Genomic DNA, 20,000 nt, shown 5'->3' on the forward strand with positions numbered 1-20,000 from the left:
CTTGTAGACCAGGCATATCCAAACACACCCTGTTAAACCAACATTACTCCAAATACAGAATAGCAACACTTACATCTTGTAGTCATGTCAGATACACCCCCCTCCTGTGTGTTGGCTTGTTTCCACAATATATGTTGTTAGAGGTAAATCCCAAATCCATCTGTGATGCTGTTTGCCAAACACCAGATCAAAGTCCTAACCACAGTTAATGAAAAGGCCCTACACCAGCATGATGTTCCTAGATATTGGAGTGTGTTTCCATGCAATTGGCTATGGTAATGTTACCACAGCTGTTCCACATGCCATCAGCTAGAGGACAGCTGCAATTCATGCACTGGCCATCAGCTGATCATGAGCATCAGTTACAAAACACAAGCTGCTGCCTAAGCAAAGCAGGTGTAGTTCTCCACATCCACCAGAGAGGGAGTGAGAGAGACAGACAGAGACTAAGTCAAGGAGGGGGTGGGAGAGTAAAAACTAAGCATGTTTGTGTCACACATCTATCAGTACAGGGTTTCAAACCCCTGACTGACTATGTATCGCTGTCACTTGTCTATGCAGTTATTGCATGTGCCACATAGCTTATACATTGAGTAGCTGTCCAAACATATATGTGATGGTGAGTGACATCGGCAACAGTGATATGCTAGCGATATGGTAGGTATAGTACACATGCCTGTCTACATGAGCAGGTGTCAGTGTCAACACAGTCACACTCTCTCAGGGACTCACACACATTGACACACTTGGCAGGGTCAGGAATACACTTCCTAACTAGTTAGTTTGCCACAATAAAGTATTGTGCAGGTATCACATGCACCACAGGGGTTATCCAGAGGTTATATTGGCAAAGTGTATGTGAAGATGTCTGAAATCAGACAACATGCTTCAATATGCCAATGGGAGTTGTAGTGAGTGTGGATGTGATCAAAAGCATCATACACCACACACACAGACACAGGGTGCCAGTACTGACATGCATGCATACATTGCTTCATGGATATGTAGTGGTTGACTGTGCCAGAAGGCTATATAAGGCTAGGTGAAGGGTATACCTTTGCATCAAGACACATGACAATGGTATGCAATGTGGATCAGGGGTGTAATGTCTGGATTGGCCCACACAGGTGGGTATTGTATTCATCATCCAGTCACCTGGGTAACTATAGTGTGTGGCCATTGCTGTGCAATGCTTGCCATGTATGTGTTCTTTAGTCCATGACATGGACGCTGTCTGGGATGTGCACACATCTCACATGCATGTACTGTGACATGTGGAGCTGTACCTGGGGTGTCTGACCCATGTTGTGTACACAGATTGTTATCATCAGATATGCCAGTCCTGGCCTCATGTGGAAGGAACTGGTAATGGACAGCTGGTTAACCCTGCACCTACATTGATAGCATGATACAGGTATTCTATGGTGTCAGTGGCATCTGTCCATATAGGGCATGTGTTTAAGGCATGGTATGTCCTTTGTGGGTCACATTTGATGGCACCACAGGTGTTGCAGGTGTCCAGTGTGGAACATAGTGAAGGCACACTGTCTGCATGTATGTGCCTATTGTACTGATGGACAGGGTGCCATGCTCTCTGTAGTCCACTGCAATCACACCATGGTTACTATCTGTGGGCAATATGCAGGGTACTACCAACAAAGCGGTTGTTGCCTAAGCAAGTGTGTTTGTGTATGAGACATGGGTTGAGAGCATTCTCTGGGTAATACAAGTGTTGCTAACTTTGTTCGCCAGGCCTTGATGTCACATGCAGGGGTATGGATTGGCACCCCAGCCTCTCGGCTATTTCACATCTGTTATTCTTGCAAGGTGGACATTGTGACATATAATAAGGCCACCATATAAGAAATTTGCTAAACCTGCTCCACAATGAGTCCAGTTGTTACAAACTCACAGCCACCTCCACACAGGATATGAATGACAAACACAGACACAACCAGAGACACACACTTGCCATGTCTGGGATTAGAACTCCTACCTAACTAGTTTATTACACTACAGCATTACACAGTCATAGGACGCACCACAGAGATTACTGGAGTACTCCTTTCCCAAAGGTGCATTTCACTGGGAATGACATCAGCAAACTTGCCAAAGAAGGTCAATGGAGGTTGTAGTGACTGTTAATGGCCTGAAAAGCATTGCACCCTACACAGACAAAGAAAGACACACACAAACATCTACACTTGCTATGTGAGAGAATAGAACCCCTACCAAAGTACTATATCACACTACAGCCTTACACTGTTATAGAAGGCACCATGGTGATTACTGGGCTACACTTTTCCCAAAGGTGTATTTCAAAGTGAATGACATCAGCAGCCTTGCTAAAGTAAGGCAATTGAGTTGTAGTGTGTGTGACTAGCCTAAAAAGCATTGCTCCTTACACATACATGGATACTCAGACACACACACACACACACACACACACACACACACACACACACACACACACACACACACACACACACACACACACACACACACAGTTGCCATGTCTGGAATTAGAACTCCTACCTAACTAGCTTATCACACTACAGCATTATGCAGTTATAGGACACACCACGGAGATTACTGGGCTACTCACTTCCCAAAGGTGTATTTCAACATGACTGACATCAGTGGCCTTGGCAAAATAGGGCATTTGAATTGTAATGAGTGTGACTAGACTAAAAAGCATTGCTCCCTACACAGACAGCAACATACACAGTTGCTATGTCTGGGATTAAAACTCTTACCTAACTAGTTTATCACACTACAGCATTACGCAGTTATAGGATGTGCCATGGAGATTACTGAGCTACTCTTTTCCCAAAAGTGTATTTCAAAGTGAATGACATCAGCAGCCTTGGCAAAGTAGGGCATTTGAATTGTAGAGAGTGTAACTAGCCTAAAAAGCATTGCTCCCTACACAGACAGAAACCTACACACACAGATTCCATGTCTGGTATTAGAACTCCTATATAATTAGTTTATCACATTACAGCATTACGCAGTTATAGGACTCACCACAGAGATTACTGGGCTATTCCTTTCCCAAAGGTGTACTTCAAAGTGAATGACATCAACAGCCTTGCCAAAGTAGGGCATTTAAATTGTAGTGAGTGTGACTAGCCTAAAAAAGCATCACTCCCTACACAGACAGAAACCCACACACATAGATTCCATGTCTGGTATTAGAACTCCTACCTAATTAGTTTATCACACTACAGCATTACACAGTTATAGGACACGCCACAGAGATTACTGGGCTATTCCTTTCCCAAAGGTGTATTTCAAAGTGAATGACATCAACAGCCTTGCCAAAGTAGGGTATTTAAATTGTATTGAGTGTGACTAGCCTAAAAAGCATTGTTCCCTATACAGAGACACATACAAACAGTTGCCATATGTGGGATACAAACTCTAACTCAGCTAGTTTATTACACTACAGCATTACACAGTTATAGGATGTGCCATGAAGATTACTGGGATACTCTTTTCCTAAGGGTGTATTTCAATGTGAATGACATCAGCAGCCTCACCAAAGTAGGGCATTTGAATTGTAGTGAGTGTGACTAGCCTATAATGCATTGTTCCCTACACAGATAGAGACAAACACAATTGCCATGTCTGGGATTAGAACTCCTACCTAACTAGTTTATCACACTACAGCATTATGCAGTTATGGGATGTGCCATGGAGATTACTGAGATACTCCTTTCCCAAAGGTGTAATTCAAAGTGAATGACATCAGCAGCCTTGGCAAAGAAGGGCATTTGAATTGTAGTGAGTGTCACTAGCCAAAAAGCATTGCTCTCTACACAAACAGAGACACACACACACACAGACACACGCAGTTGCCATATCTGGGATTAGAATGTTTACCTAACTAGTTTACCACACTTCAGCATTATGCAATTATAGGACACGCCATGGAGATTACTGGGCTATTCCTTTCCTAAAGGTGTATTTGAAAGTGAATGACATCAGCAGCCTTCCCAAAGTAGGGCATTTGAACTGTAGAAAGTGTGACTAGCCTAAAAAGCATTGCACCCTACACAGACAGAGACACACACACACATGCACACACACACACACACACACACACACACACACACACACACACACACACACACACACACACACACACACACACACACACACACACACACACACTTTCCATGTCTGGGATTAGAACTCCTACCTAATTAGTTTATTAGAATACAGCATTACAGACTTATAGAACGTTCCACAGAGATTGCTGGGTTACTTCTTTCCCAAACGTGTATTTCAAAGTGAATGACATCAGCAGGCTTTTCATAGTAGGGCTATGGCGAGGTTAGTGTGTGTGCATGGGCCATTACCCATTCATCTAGAGGTAGACACACCACACTCAGGCACAAGCAGGTTTATATTCTGTAGGTATGTGTATACAACTGCTAGATGACTACTGCCTTGTACAGTCATGTTGTACAGCTAGCATTTGCACCACATAGTCTGTAATGCTCAGTGATACCAGTGGCTAATTTCTGCAGTGAGTGACATTTACACATCATGTGGTTGTAGCCATTTGGCTGTGTGCTGGGTGGGACAGGCTTCATGATGGAAAGCTCTTTGTCACTGTCACTCTCTTCCACACATCTAGGTATGTGTACTTTTGGCATATTATAGTGTGTTGTCTTTGGATATATGTATGTATTTCCTTCCAATGTGTGTGCAAAGCATGACTGGTGCATACTGAGCAGTGTATGCACTAACATCTGCAACTGTCAGATATGTATAGTCCACTGTTGTTGGCAGACATGGTCTTCATTTGTTTAAGTGTGTGAGCATGTCCAGTATGCCCTCCTGTATTGAATGTGTTGACCCATTCCAGGTAGTTTGTACTCCAGTACAGACTTTTGTGTTCTACACTTATAGCTAGCAAACGGTTTCTGCAGGATATCTGTAGATCATTTGGCAATATGGGGTCAAACTGTGCAAGGGATAGTGTGTACTGTAGGTGATTGTGTCTGTGCTGCTTCTGCTACATGGTACTGGTGTTAGCAGAGATATTCAGACATGTGTACTGTTATACACTGTGATGTTTTATGTCCTCACGTACTGTCAGGTGGACATTTTTGCTCACAGTGATGTCCTGTGGGAACACAGGGTGAATGCAGCTGTGTCCAGTATTGTGATAAAACACCTACTTATTCATGGAAAGTTATGCCATTCTGGAGGGGGAGCTGCAGACACTTGCTGCTGGGTCTGTGTAACCAGTTCAGCATCTTTGTACTGTGCTGGCAGAGAATCCCATACTTGTACATCCATCAACATGACAGTATGGCCTTATCTTGCGGTGGCAATACCTCAGTGCTGTACAGATTCACACCAGTTACCCAGAGGCAGGGGTCATAATTCAGGACATTACCACTATTGTGATGTATGGGCAGGTTTGTAGCCACCCATTTTTGTGTTTGCAGCCAGGGATAGTATGTGCACATGGCTGTGTGTTGGACCTTGCACATTCCATGCTGCCCATGTTCCCAAACCCCCTCTATTATTCTATCCTCTTCCATACATTATGGATACATTTTCTGATCCTTTCCCTATAGTTATCACCACATCACAGCTGTGTTTTGGTGTTGGTCCACAGTTCATGCTGTGGGACATAGTGGACATGTTACTGTGGTCTGACCACATGGCCTTGCATATGGCTGATGTGGAGTGTGTTATGTTGTTATGTGGGTGTCCATGACATAACATACATTGGCAGCACGGGTGAGATGCAGGCCTTTGGCAGAGGCCTGTAGCCATTTGGTGGTGATGCAGGCCAGCTGCAGCAGGCTGTTGTATTCTGTCAGTCCTACAGTCCCTGACTGCCATACGGTATATTTCCCTGGGGTGACAGGGTAGGTGTGCTAGGTGTTTATGGCAATACTTTCTATCAGTATTGATCTGGTGGTGTGGATGCTGGCAGGGTGCTACTTACAGCTAGAGACAAACCTGCATGGGACACCTGCATTGCATACTGCATTTTTTTGCTAATGCCATACACAGGTGAGGGTCATATTGTACCCATTCCCAACAGCAGGGATACAACAAGAGAGGTACCTGTGGGTGGTGTTTGGGTGAGGTGGGTGCATGTGTGCTATGAACACTACTTGCATCTGACTCACAGATATGCATTGGGCATTCCAGTTATGCTAGCTTGTGCAAGGGCATCAGCCATTTCCCAATACATCAGTGTTATCACCTTTGTGATCTGCAAGTGTTCGTCCAGATGATCAGTATTCCCTGCTACAAGCCCACATAATGTGATGCATACTTGTATATACAATTCCAAGGGTGTGTCCATTTCACAGTTACACATTATATACTGTATGTCTGGGGTACTTTTCCCTGTGTACTGCTTGTATATCTAGCCCAACAGTCATGCCATGTCCATCTTTCATATTGGTGACACATATTACCACCATACATTTACAATGGCTTACTGCTAGCATGTGTTATACTGGGGAGAATTGTCTCTGGCACTGCAATTGTGAAAACTTGTCATCAGCAGTAGTAGGCAATGGCCACCAGGTCAAACCTCAACATGCATACATACTTACCTTTCTCACGCAATATGAAACACACACCAACCTAACACACGCATACCTGCATATTGTACAAATACTGCAATCTATCTTGCTAACTTGGCCACCTCAGGTCATCTATGCTCCACTGGTATTATACTTACACATACATGTTACTACATGTCTACATCGAATTGGAGGGGGGCACACCTGACTGTTACTACATTTCTACATAGGACTGAGGGGCACACCTGACTGTTACAACATGTGTACATCAGATTGGGGGACACACCAGACTCTTACTACATTTCTAAATAGGATTGGGGGAACACCTGTCTGTTACTACATTTCTATTTAGGATTGGGGGGCACATCTGACTGTTTCTACATTTCTATATAGGACTGGGGAAGCACACCGGACTGTTACTACATTTCTACATAAGATTGGGGGGGGCATACCTGACTGTTACAACATTTCTACTTAGGATTGGGGGGCACACCTGACTGTTACTATATTTCTACATAGGATTGGGGGGGGGCACACCTGACTGTTACTACATTTCTACTTAAGATTGGGGGGGCAAACTTGACTGTTACTACATTTCTACATAGGATAAGGGGGGCACACCTGATGGTTTCTACATTTCTACATAGGATTGGAGGGCACACCTGACTGTTACAACTTGTGTACATCGGATTGGGGGGGCACACCAGACTCTTTCTACATTTCTAAATAGGATTGGGGGAACACCTGACTGTTACTACATTTCTACTCAGGATTGGGGGGCACACCTGACTGTTACTATATTTCTACATAGGATTGGGGGGACACACCTGACTGTTAATACATTTCTACGTAAGATTGGGGAGGCAAACTTGACTGTTACTACATTCCTACATAGGATAAGGGGGGCACACCTGATGGTTTCTACATTTATACTTAGGATTGGGGGGCACACCTGACACTTGTACACATTTGCTATGACTGTACTGGTATGTCAGGTACTCCATTTCATTCTGTATTCTAACCTATCATGCTGACTAGAGGCATATCAGTGTACTACAGCTCTTAGGTTTGAGTGATCTAAATATCAGTTTCTGATGTCCTACCCTTCAGAACTAACATCCCACTGCCTGAGCTGCTGTAGTCTGTCTGTGTAGGCCTGGGGGGAGGTTACCCATAGCCATCATTCAGAGGCCTTAACACAGCCTTTGTTTGTCTACACCTGTCCTGCTGGCTGAGACTGTTGTTGGGTATGTGAACGTCCCTAATTGGCATGTGTGAGTCATATGGACACACATGTGGCCCAGCACATTTCCTGCAGTGGGTTTTGTTGCCATGTGTAGCATTGGCTACTATGGTGACACCAGTATTTGTTACAGATCTCATGGTGCCACTATAGGTGTATACTATCTGCTGGCATCCCATTTAGCCACCCAGTTCCCTTGCATGCTTACATCCATACCATAGATACAAGTAACAACACATACTACTCCATTTAACAATTGGTAAGGAGAGTGACTTACCTTGTGGGTGTGGTAGTATTAAGGGTGGTGATGGAGGGCTGCCTATGTCAGATGCACATAGTACACTCACTATACATGGTTGAGCACAGGTAGTGTCATGTTTGACATCCATTTTACTGTATGTGTGAGTCAAAGAGTGGTGTAATTCCCTGGGTCCCTCTTGTGTCAGTGTATGTGCTATGCATTGCATTTTTGCCAATGCCAGGGGATACTGGGCATGCCTCCTTCTGCCTACTGGGGCAGACTCAGGTTGTTCCTCCTCTGAGTCACTCTGTGGCTAAGCAGGCCTTGGCAATGGTGGGGTGGCTGTGTGGCCCTGCCACATGCTGTTCCTACTGCAGCTGTTTCCACAGGATCATATTGTGTAGCATGGCACATATGTTGACAATTTGAGTACATGTAGCTGGGGAGTACTGCAAGGCTCCACCAGATCTGTCCAGACACCAGAACCATGACTTGAGCATCCCAAACACATGCTCTATTAAAACTTTGGTCTGTGCGTGTGCCTCATTATGGAGTTCTTGTTCAGGTGTGTGTGCATTTCTGATGGGTGTCATAAGCCACGGCTCCAGTGCGTAACCAGCGTCCCCCACTAGGTGACCATAAGGGATGTCCCCACTGGCAAATCTCTGGTACAGCTGTGTCAGATGCCAGATGTGGGAATCATGATAGCTTCCAGGGCAGCCAGCGCACACATTAATTATAATGCCCTGTGCATTGTACACATCTTGGCAGTTGATGGGGGTAAGCCTTTGTGGTTGATGTAGACCCTACCCAGCTCACCAGGCAGTGCTTTGATGCATATGTGCATGCAGTCTATAGCACCGACTACCTCAGAGTATTCTGCTATTTGGTAGAAAAGATACATATTGCTGGCCAATGCCTCATGGGTGTTGGGGAAATATACATGCTCACTGGCATGCGCTGACATGGCATCCAGGAACTGGTGGAGTACCCTGGATGCTGATGCCTGTGAGATCCCCATGATATCCCCAGTTGGCCTTTGGAGGGTACCTGTAGCTAGTATTCTTAGGCCTACACATACCTTGGTATCCACTGGGATGGGTTCCCCTCTGTTAGTTCTGTGTGAGTCACGGCCGGCACAGCTCAGCAATTTGCTGTAGGAGGTCCCTGTCCACCCTATAGTGCTCCACTATCTCCAGCTCATGTAGCCCCTGGTAGGTAACCCTGGATCTGTTCACTCTTCTCCATCTCCTCACCGTGGGTTGGCCAACAGCATTCTCATCCTCACCACCCTCAGCTTCTTCCACATGTTGATGTATGATAGCTACTGCAGCCCTTACCATTTTGTTGTTTTTGTTTGTTACAATATCCTCACTTGTATACACCGGTGGTGTAGATTATGTGGGAAAAAACAGAGGGAAAGGTGTTTGCATAGTTTATAGTAGTGTTCTGGCCTGGGCTGCTGCCTGTGTAATTGGCTGATTCTGATACAGTTCACCTGCCAGCTATGCTAGTTCTCCTAGATTACCTTCCTACTACTGTTTTATCTTCCCATTGCCTTCCTGTTTAAGCCCAGGGGCATGCCACGCAAACACAGTGCTCAAATGTGCACAGAGCTGCTATTTCCTGGTTTACTTTTTTTTTCTGTTAAAACCCAGTGAGCGGCATGCACACCCACTTAGGCAATGTAAAGAGTGCTAGGCAGCCTCAGACATACCCCCTTGCTTATCTCTGCTAAGCTAAGGGCAAACCCAAGCCACAGGGCTCCAATCTGCTTACAGTATGACTGACACCCCCGCCCATAATCTCAGCTAACTCCTAGGCTTGCACCAAGCTATTCCTGCTCTTACACTATTGGGTGTTGACTAGCATGCAGGGGAAATCTGGGATTCAGTATCATTCCTCTCATTTGCATAGATTTGCCTGCTGATGCATAGTTAGAGTTCCCACACTGAGCCTCCCCCCTTAGCAACCGTTATTACTGGCCATGTTGTCTTCTGCCTGCCATTGAGTATAATGGCAAAATAGTGATTTTGGTTAGAATGCTTATTTTAGGTTTTATATTTTATTTTTCATCCAATCCCATCTGCGTGCCAATGCCCTACTCTTAAATAGCCGAGATCAGCTAAAAAAAAAAATAACAGTTCATTTCTTTATTTTGCAACTGTTTTCCATGCCAGTGGCCATAGATTTCACCATTGACATGCTTTCTACATAATATCCACCCTTTATTTGGAGCTGTCATGGCTCCGTTTTGTAGTTTGCAGAAATGTACTCAGTTACTAATCAAGTACATTTTTGCAGATTACACTAGTCCTGTATGGCCCGCTTCCAGCTTCCTGGATCACAAATTCACCTCACTTGCATGGATTTCACCTGCAAATGGAATAATTTGCATATAGGAGCTGAGTCCATGCAGGACTAGTGCAGGAGTACTTGTGCACATCCCTACAGCTTATTCTTCGATTGCATGGCAGACATATTGCCTGCTGGAGCTCCTGCACTAGTCATGCACACTGTGCAGGGCTTGCTGAATCTGGGGGAGAGTATCAGACATCCGTTAAACACTGCAGACACTACAAGTACTGTTAATACCACTGCTTTGTACCTCTTCCTTAAAGCAATTAAGTATCACAATATCAATGACGGCAGTGGTTGCAAGTCAGCAGGATGGTTATGTTCCTCATGCTTTAATCCTCTCTGCAGAAGTTATTGTTAGCATAGCCACAACTGCTGCTAAATAATTAGCACAGCACTTTCTTGAACATCTAAAACATAAATAAATTGCCTTCATCCAGAATGCTTAAATGCAACCAATTAAACTTCAGAAACACTGAGCATTAACTCCTGTGGATCATTGCAGTTCTAAGTCTGAACTTCCTAATGGCAAAAAAAAAAAAAAAGAATTAAAGGTGTCACTCAGTAGTTCATGGCATCCTGTTGCTTATGTTTTAAACTTGGCTTTTACTGAAAAATATCAGGCAGTTGTAAGGTATCCAACACTGGTTTCACTTTTTTGGAAGGGTTCAGGTACAGGTAAAAAAAAATCTAATGTTTGCAAAAAAAAAAAAAAAAAAAAAAACTTTGGACTCTATTTATAAATTATCTGCTTTGGGAGGCACACCATGTTGCTGTTATGATATATATTCAGACTTGCTCCTTTCTAGTGATTTCTTACTCATGTATGACCATTACTACATAACAATTTTTTTTATCATACTAATTTTACATACTGCTAACTCAAAGAATTGTGTAAATGTTTACACTTGGTTGCAGCTATAACAGATGCACTTATATCTAGGTCTTTCACTGAGAATGTATGCTCATACCTACCTATCAAAGGGATAATGATGATAGTTACCTCTCAACTTCATTCTTGAATATTTTATATAAAAGAATAGTGGAAATATTCTGTGGGAATTAAGTTTGGGATCTAATGGTATTCAGCATATTTATTTCAAATAATATCATGCCAAATTGTTCTGATAGTCTAATTCTGGGATGCATATGGATATCAAACAAAGGGTCTATTTTTATTATATATATTGTTTCTTTTCTGTTAATTCTGCTTGGCTTTCATTATGTGTCTCATTAGTGTGTTCCACACATCGGTATATTTCATCTAAAATCAAAATGTTTTCTATCTGCAGTTTGGGGTAAGGATCACTTAGTACCATTAGGTTTGAATGTTGGATATGCTAAATTCTCTAAAGTTTTCAGATGATTTTTTTTTTTACTATCCTATGACAATACATGCCAGGCTTTCTGATGTGGAATTATGGCCCAGAAACTGTAATAAAATATTAAAACTCAATTTCCAACATTTTTCTTTTCCCTCTACCTTAAATTGTGAATTATACAAAGCCCTGTCATGTGTATTTGACATTTTTGGGTATTTTCTTTTTGGCAGTAACAATGAACGTAACTGTGCTCCATTATGTTGGCATTACATGATACTGTATACTTTATTTTGCAAATACTGGACATCTGGAAAAGCTGAACAGACCATCTCAAAATGTAGATCCAATCTATAAAAAAGCCAGCTTTATGTGCAATTGTTAATTTTTTTCTAAGTTTTTTTTTAGGCAGTTAGGTGATCTGAATAACTTGAAGCTACAGGTTTAACTTGAAAATGATAAGGGTGCCATCTTATGCTCTATTTTCTATCATTTCTCATGAACTGCTCTTTGCAAAGCTTCTTACAACTCTTAGAATTTAAGGCATAAGACATGATAAATCAAGTACTAATATCACCTCCTTTGCAGATGACATACAGCTATGCTTAATAATCCAAAAGGTTCTAGTCCTATAGTATTAAAAATAATAAGCAATTATATTAAAGCTTCTAATTTCCAAGTGAGAACAGATTACTAAATCATCTTCCCCTTCACTACACAAATGTACTATCAACTTTTACTGTCACCTCACCTATAAATGCATTTCTTAATGAATTAAAATATGTAAGAGTAAAATATATATTTCGGGCCTCTTATGAAAAAAGTGCCCCGTGATCCTAGACATTTTGTTCTAGTAACTTTTTATGTGAGACCAAGAGACAAATTAAAACTGCCCCTGATTTTACAGAATGCTCCCTATGTTAGCTTTTGCACATGGACTGTTAATTATAACCTCTGGACTGTTAGAGTTACATACTTTTCAATAGTATATAAAATATACTTGAGCACAACTGCTGTTGACCACAGATGGATAAGACTCTGGTTTGTCAAGCTTTTATGTCTGTCTAGTCTGCAATGTTCAACTCCATTCCCTTTTTCTTAAGACTTAAGGTAATATTTTAAGACTACCCCTGTTATCTAGTAGTGGAACAGGACAGTAATACTCTGTTAAGCAGCTGGGTTTATATCAGTGGTAAAGGGTTCAAAATTAATACCCTTTTAACTTTTACTTTTTTCCAAGACTTAGGCAATATGTAGGAGTATACCTGATGCCTAGTTGTAGTACAGAAGGATAAAATTTTGCTAAAGAACTGTTTGTGAATCCCAAACATACAGGGCTTGAAAATGTTATGTACCTTTAGGCCACGATATAAAGACTGACCCTGATTTCTTGTGTTCCCCATGCCCCACATCTTTCACACTGCAAGTTTTAAGAAGTTTTTACTAATAATTGAAAACGCACTTTTTGAATCATTTTGTTTAACAAACACATTGGATAATTCACCGCAGTTTGTTTTGAAAATAAGTAACATTTTAAATAGTTTTTTTAATAGTATAAGGTTAGTAACATTAAATTTTAAAGTGAAAGGTATGATAAAATGTGGCATGTGCACACAATGTAGATATATTTGTGATTCACATAATGTAACTATTCAATGCTTTACACCAAAGGAAGACTTGATTGTGAAAACTATGTATTTTGCGTATGTGGCACAATGCCTTTTATGCCCCACTTTTATATTGGGAAATGCAAGCAGACACTTAGAAAGAGAATTTCTCAACATTGTCATGCTATAAAAAATGGAGTGATCCCACTAATGCATTGTTGAGGAATTCTATACAATGTGAGGGTTATAAAAATGTATTTTTCGGTGGTGGAGAAAGGACCAACATTTCCTAGATGATGGAAATGGCAAGCCCATTTGGAACCTAAAGAACTGCACTGGAAGATTCTCCAAATGCAATGCATATATTCATCATAAATGACAAATAATCCAGCAGTAGCTTGTTTCAGCTAAGGGCTAAGCTCTGATAGTAGGGAATTAACTTTTATATTATTATTTTTCTCTACTAAAAATTTTAATATGAATTATTTTCCTTTGGTAACCTATGTTTTTCTATGTTCTTTAATAGAACTCAGTTCAATGGAAGTGGCCCAGACCTGCAAGTTGAGCCATCGGCCTATGTAGGTCTGAGGGAAAAATGAAAATTGGGTGAACTCACAGAGGGACAGCTATCAGAAATAAACCTGCATGGTTCAGAATCTAGAGGTCCCAGCCCTTCTAGCTTTTAACAGAAACATTTCTATTTCTTCCAGGAGGCTTAAAGACAAATCAGTATAAACACACAGAATCAGAATAGTTAATAGGTAGGATATGCAGTTTCTATCCAACCAGTCAGCCCGCTTCCAGCTGGCACTCCAAATAATACTCAGTAGACAGTCATACTTTCTTAGTCCTTTATTTATGCATACACATGCTACTTGGTATTTCAGATAATCACAGAGTTACACCATGAGTTATATTGTTCAGTAAACTGGAGTATCTAGAGCTGGTATCCTATCAGGGTGTGTGGGTGTGTGAGGGTGGACCATAGACTTTATTCATATTAGTGAAGATAGGTGGTACGAGCTCCTCTACTTCTATTGGTTTATCAGCAAGTACACAGAATCAATCAAAATGGTTAAAATTACATCTACAGAGTGACTAACTTTCAAGCGAGCAGTCTGTAGAATGCATTAAAACATCCACAAGGAATGTCTAAGTCAATATGAATTTATGTCAGTTTGAAGCATTGAATATTGTTGCAAACCAAAAGTTATAATAAAGATTATACAAATAAAATAAAACTGAATGTTTAAATGAGACAAGCCATTATCAGTGGTAGCTACAAACACTAACGTTTGTGGCGCTTTTGAATATCTTCATCAGGGGTGCAAAGATACTTTAACTGAAGATGGGCTCAAGAGTTGGACCAATTGTGACTTTAAACAGGATTATAATGGAAATAATTTATAAAACCAAGAAAAAACAGGAAAGAATATTTCTGAGTTTTGTAATAATGAGAAATGGAAATAGAATGGTGCTATAAATAACCATAATAATGCTTACATAAACCAGGGGTGCATCAAAACTGTGACATGTCTCTCACCAGTGAAGTTATTTTAAAGTTGTAAATTTACCTTTAGGGCATGATGTTCTTTAATAGATTTTTCAAATGAATGTCTTGATGTATTTTGATATGTTTGATGTTTTTAATTAAACATGTTATTACTGGTTGTATCTGAGGTATGTGAATAGAGATGTTTTATTTAAACAGGTCGTGTAATTAAATGTCTTGGTTCTGATTAAGTTCAAGGATAAGAACAAAAGCACTTAACCAGGTGGGCATTACAACTATGACATGTCTCTCACCAGTTTAGTTATTTTAGTTGTAAATTTTATGTTGGCTGGAACAGTATCCCTAGTGGCTAATGTTCCCCACCTCCCATGTCTTTCTTGCTGCAAAACTTGTTTTATTATCCTTTTAAAGGCCTTTATGGCATGATATAAAGAGTATCTCTGGTGTCTAGTATCCCCCCCCACATACATGCATACACACAACCACTCCCTCATGTGATCACACTCATGGTAGTATCCCGCCACATACATGCATGCACACAACCACTCCCTCATGTGATCACATTCATGGTAGTATCCCCCCCCACATACATGCATACACACAACTACTCCCTCATGTGATCACACTCATGGTAGTATCCCCCACATACATGCATACACACAACCACTCCCTCATGTGATCACACTCATGGTAGTATCCCCCACACATGCATGCATACACACAACCACTCCATCATGTGATCACACTCATGGTAGTACCCCCCCCCCCCACATGCATGCATACACACAACCACTCCCTCATGTGATCACACTCATGGTAGTATCCTCCCCACATACATGCATACACACAACCACTCCCTCATGTGATCACACTCATGGTAGTATCCCCCCCACATACATGCATACACACAACCACTCCCTCATGTGATCACACTCATGGTAGTATCCCCCCACATACATGCATACACACAACCACTCCCTCATGTGATCACACTCATGGTAGTATCCCCCCACATACATGCATACACACAACCACTCCCTCATGTGATCACACTCATGGTAGTATCCCCCCCCACATACATACAACCACTCCCTCATGTGATCACACTCATGGTAGTATCCCCCCACATACATGCATACACACAACCACTCCCTCATGTGATCACACTCATGGTAGTATCCCCCCACATACATGCATACACACAACCACTCCCTCATGTGATCACACTCATGGATACATTGACCCTTTTCACCTATACACATACACACAAATACACACACAGAAAAACACACAGCAACTCTGCCTATCCCCTAGCTGAGATTCTACTGCCAACACCCACCTCCCCCATACACACAAGCACCTCATTACTACCTTACTGATAAACCATTGAATGCAATGACTGAATATAAATTTTTAGCCATATTCACTAATACAGATGGCCAATTTAACTTAAGCAGCCAAGTAATTCTGAATAAGTTGGCTGCATAAGGCATCAGAGTAAATGCAGTAGTGCATGCATTTCCAGGGGGACAGAACCTGACTAATTAGCATAAGACTGACCCTCAGAATGCCTCTTTAGTATCTGGGGTAGGTCACAGAGACAACCCACTGTGGTGCTGCACCATTTCATGGTCTAGCACTGGGGTTGGGCTATTAATAAATTAGAAATGGTTACCACAAGGTGCAAAATAGGCTCACCACCCATGTTAACCTTTCTGATCTCTGCCCCATGTCTGTTTGACAAATTCTTACTAATGCAACCTCTTATATGCAATACAAAAACCTATTACCACATAATACATATTTAAATACTGCAATCTTTCTGTTGATATGTGATCTTTGCATGTGTAAACTTGTGAAAAATAATTAATTATTTCCAAATTCATCCTTCAGGGTTGTTGAAATTTATTTTCTATCTCAGTTTAATTAAAATTACAGCATCTGAATGGTCAGAATTATTTAAACAGATCCATAAGAAATGGAAGTTTATTACTTCATGACTGGATTGGTATAAAAGAAAACAGCATTTATCTTTCATGTATAATTCAGTTTGATGGTCAACATACTATTCAGAACTAAGAATCGAACCATAAGATAAACTCCAAAAAGCCAACAAACCTGACCAAGGAGACAGCGCAAAATAAATGAATAACCACTGAATTCAAAAGTCTAAGCAAAAACTTCTCACCGCCTTTGAAATTGGTAAATGCAAACTGATTTCAAGAGGTAAAATGCATCTACTAAACACTTTCATCCCTTAAAAGGTGTGGGACTTCATCAGATGTAAAAGAAATACCTGCATCAACTTCCTTTTAAAACTCAGAATCCCATCTCATGGGGGTCACATATACATGAATTCATCGAATTAAACTGATAAATCACATGAGAAGGCAGTGAGAAATGTTGGCTTGGAATTGAAATTCAATTGTCATTCATTTATATTGGGCTGTCTCCTTGGTTGGACTATTCAGAATATATATCTATATATCTATGTTTCATGACATTGGCCTTCATATATAACTGATGTCAGTATCAAGCCAGGCTGATGATGACCCCTTATTTAGAATAATTCACATAACATTTTACCATATTGCAAATGTATACATCAACAGTCTGTGTTATTGTATAATGCCTGCCTTATTTTCATCAACTTAGTAACTATGCAGAAATGATCTTCCTCAGATTGTGCTGTGCATGGAAAAAAATATTTTGCTAACGTAGTATCTACCTTCAGGGTTTGTAATTCTATTCATCCCATATATAGATTCATACAAGATCATTTGTCTGACATGCATATTATTAGAAAACAATGGCAGCAAACTGTATAATTGGCAGTCAGGTTTTCCCACTCAGTATTTACTTTAAAATTTGTCTCCTTGTAATTTAGTATCTGTGGAGCTTTTCTCCCCGGGCCTCTACAGAAAATGGACATATATCCAGCTAGACTAGCCTGGTTAACAAATGTAAAATAAAAATAAATAAATAAATAAAATAAAAATAAAAATATTATTCATCAGAAGAAAATGATATACTATTTATTACATCAGCCTAGGTCAATTTCTCCATTACTAAGAAAGAGAATACACAACTCAGCTTGAGAATCTAGTGTTCATTCATCAAGAATAACATAGTGCCATTGAAATTTTAATAGAAATTCTTAAACTACTCTGTGAATTTCGCTAACATCTGGAACAATCTTAATATTCTCTGATAGAAGTGGTAATCTCAAGTTGAAACTCTCTTTATCCATGGCTGTACACTTCTCTGGATTTCAATTTTTTTTTGAATTTGTTAACTATTCATCTGTTTGTTAACATGCGTACAGTTTCTGCTGTCTGACATAAAAAGCAGTTGTTTACAGTTGGAACCATACAATGTACCAATCCTTGGGAGTTCAAATGAATCAATATATTTATTGTATTTATCATTATCTGTATTATCCTTTAGGCAGTGTGTGTGTGTGTGTGTGTGTGTGTGTGTGTGTGTGTGTGTGTGTGCGTGTGTGTGCATGTGTGTGTGGGGGGTGTATGGCTGTGAGTGTGTAGGTGTACATGTGCCCATTTGTGTGTATGTGTGAGTGTGTGTGTGTGTGTGTGTGTGTGTGTGTGTGTGTGTGTGTGTGTGTGTGTGTGTGTATGTGTTATTTAAAGGGATTTTTCTTTACTATAATGCCATTGTTCCATTTTGCTATGACTGTTTTAAACATTTTAAGAAGCACTGAATGCTCTCGGGAAAGGGTGTCTGTGGTTGTATTCAAACTGGTTATTCAGCAGTGAGCTGATAGAAGTCCTGATACTGACACTAACTGACAAAACAGCCTGGCCATTGAACATATTGTAACCTTCCCAAAGTTATGTGACCTTGGAGTTAGTTATTTAGTTAAGGGCAAGCAGCGGGTGAAGTCCCATGTCAGTGAGGAGTGCAGGGAATATGTTTTGCCACCCATCAAACTAGATTTCAACAGGAAATTATTTGCTACTCTCAACTGAACAGTGTGTAATCATTTTGTAACCAGTCAAGCTGTTTCTGTTCACAGCAACAAAAGCCATGGTCTCATGTTTTAAAAGGTTGTTATAAGTGTTAAAGAAAAGGTGATGCTTGTTAAAGTGCACAGGCAGTGCAATCTGAATACCCCTGCTTTGACATGGCACTGGCATCTGAGGCACTAGTGAGCAATAATTATGCCATTGTATTGCTGTTTACTCACGGGACAAAGCTAGAAACTGCTTTTGATTTGCATTATGTAATCCTAGGTTTGAGTCTTAAATCCTTCATGCTTTAAAGTGTTATGCAGGTGCCTCAACAAATAATGTGACTTATGTAGTGAAGAAAATGAGAACATAAAGAAAGACTATTAGGATATGTAAAATTAGGTTTCACATGAAGGCAGCATTGTAAACTCTCATAGGAAAGGAATGCAAGCCATTCTGATAGAATGTTGAGGGTACAAAAACAGCAGCATTCAGAACACTGTGCCACTAATGGTGTATAAACACAGACATGTGGACACAGAGGACACAGTATTCTACGCAAGGGTAAGGTTCAGATAGTATAATGACTCTGCTTCTAGAACTACTACACACAAACAAGCAATACAGACCAGAACAGCACAAACTTTATTTATGTTTGTTTTCTGTGTGATACTGTTCCTCTTAATCTTATATGGACTTCATACTCTGCAAATAATGTTATAAACGTGCAGAATACAAGGATCATACTTTCCCTTATTGGCACTAACTGCTGTAAGTACATCTTACTATTTACACCATTTGGAATATATAGGAGGCTACTGTGCTACAAAGCAGCAGACAACTGCTACACCAACATGGCCAGAAACCTTTTTACAAACACACGCATACATACATATATATATATATATATATATATATATATATATATATACATATATATATATATATATATATATATATATATATATATATATATATATACACACACATGTATAGCATATGTATGCATATTACCAAACAAGAATATACATACCTGATATGTGTACTTGTATACATATATAGGTTTCAGTTCAATTAATTGTCAAAATGAGTTTGCATTTTCACATTAATACCAATGTCATTAGTTGTGGTATTTTCACTGAATAATAGGAGATTGGCAGGGAATGGGACAAAGGAAGTGTT

Source organism: Protopterus annectens, chromosome 3.part1 (assembly GCF_019279795.1).
Source record: "Protopterus annectens isolate FY-2018-M chromosome 3.part1, PAN1.0, whole genome shotgun sequence".
Classification (NCBI taxonomy): domain Eukaryota; kingdom Metazoa; phylum Chordata; order Ceratodontiformes; family Protopteridae; genus Protopterus; species Protopterus annectens.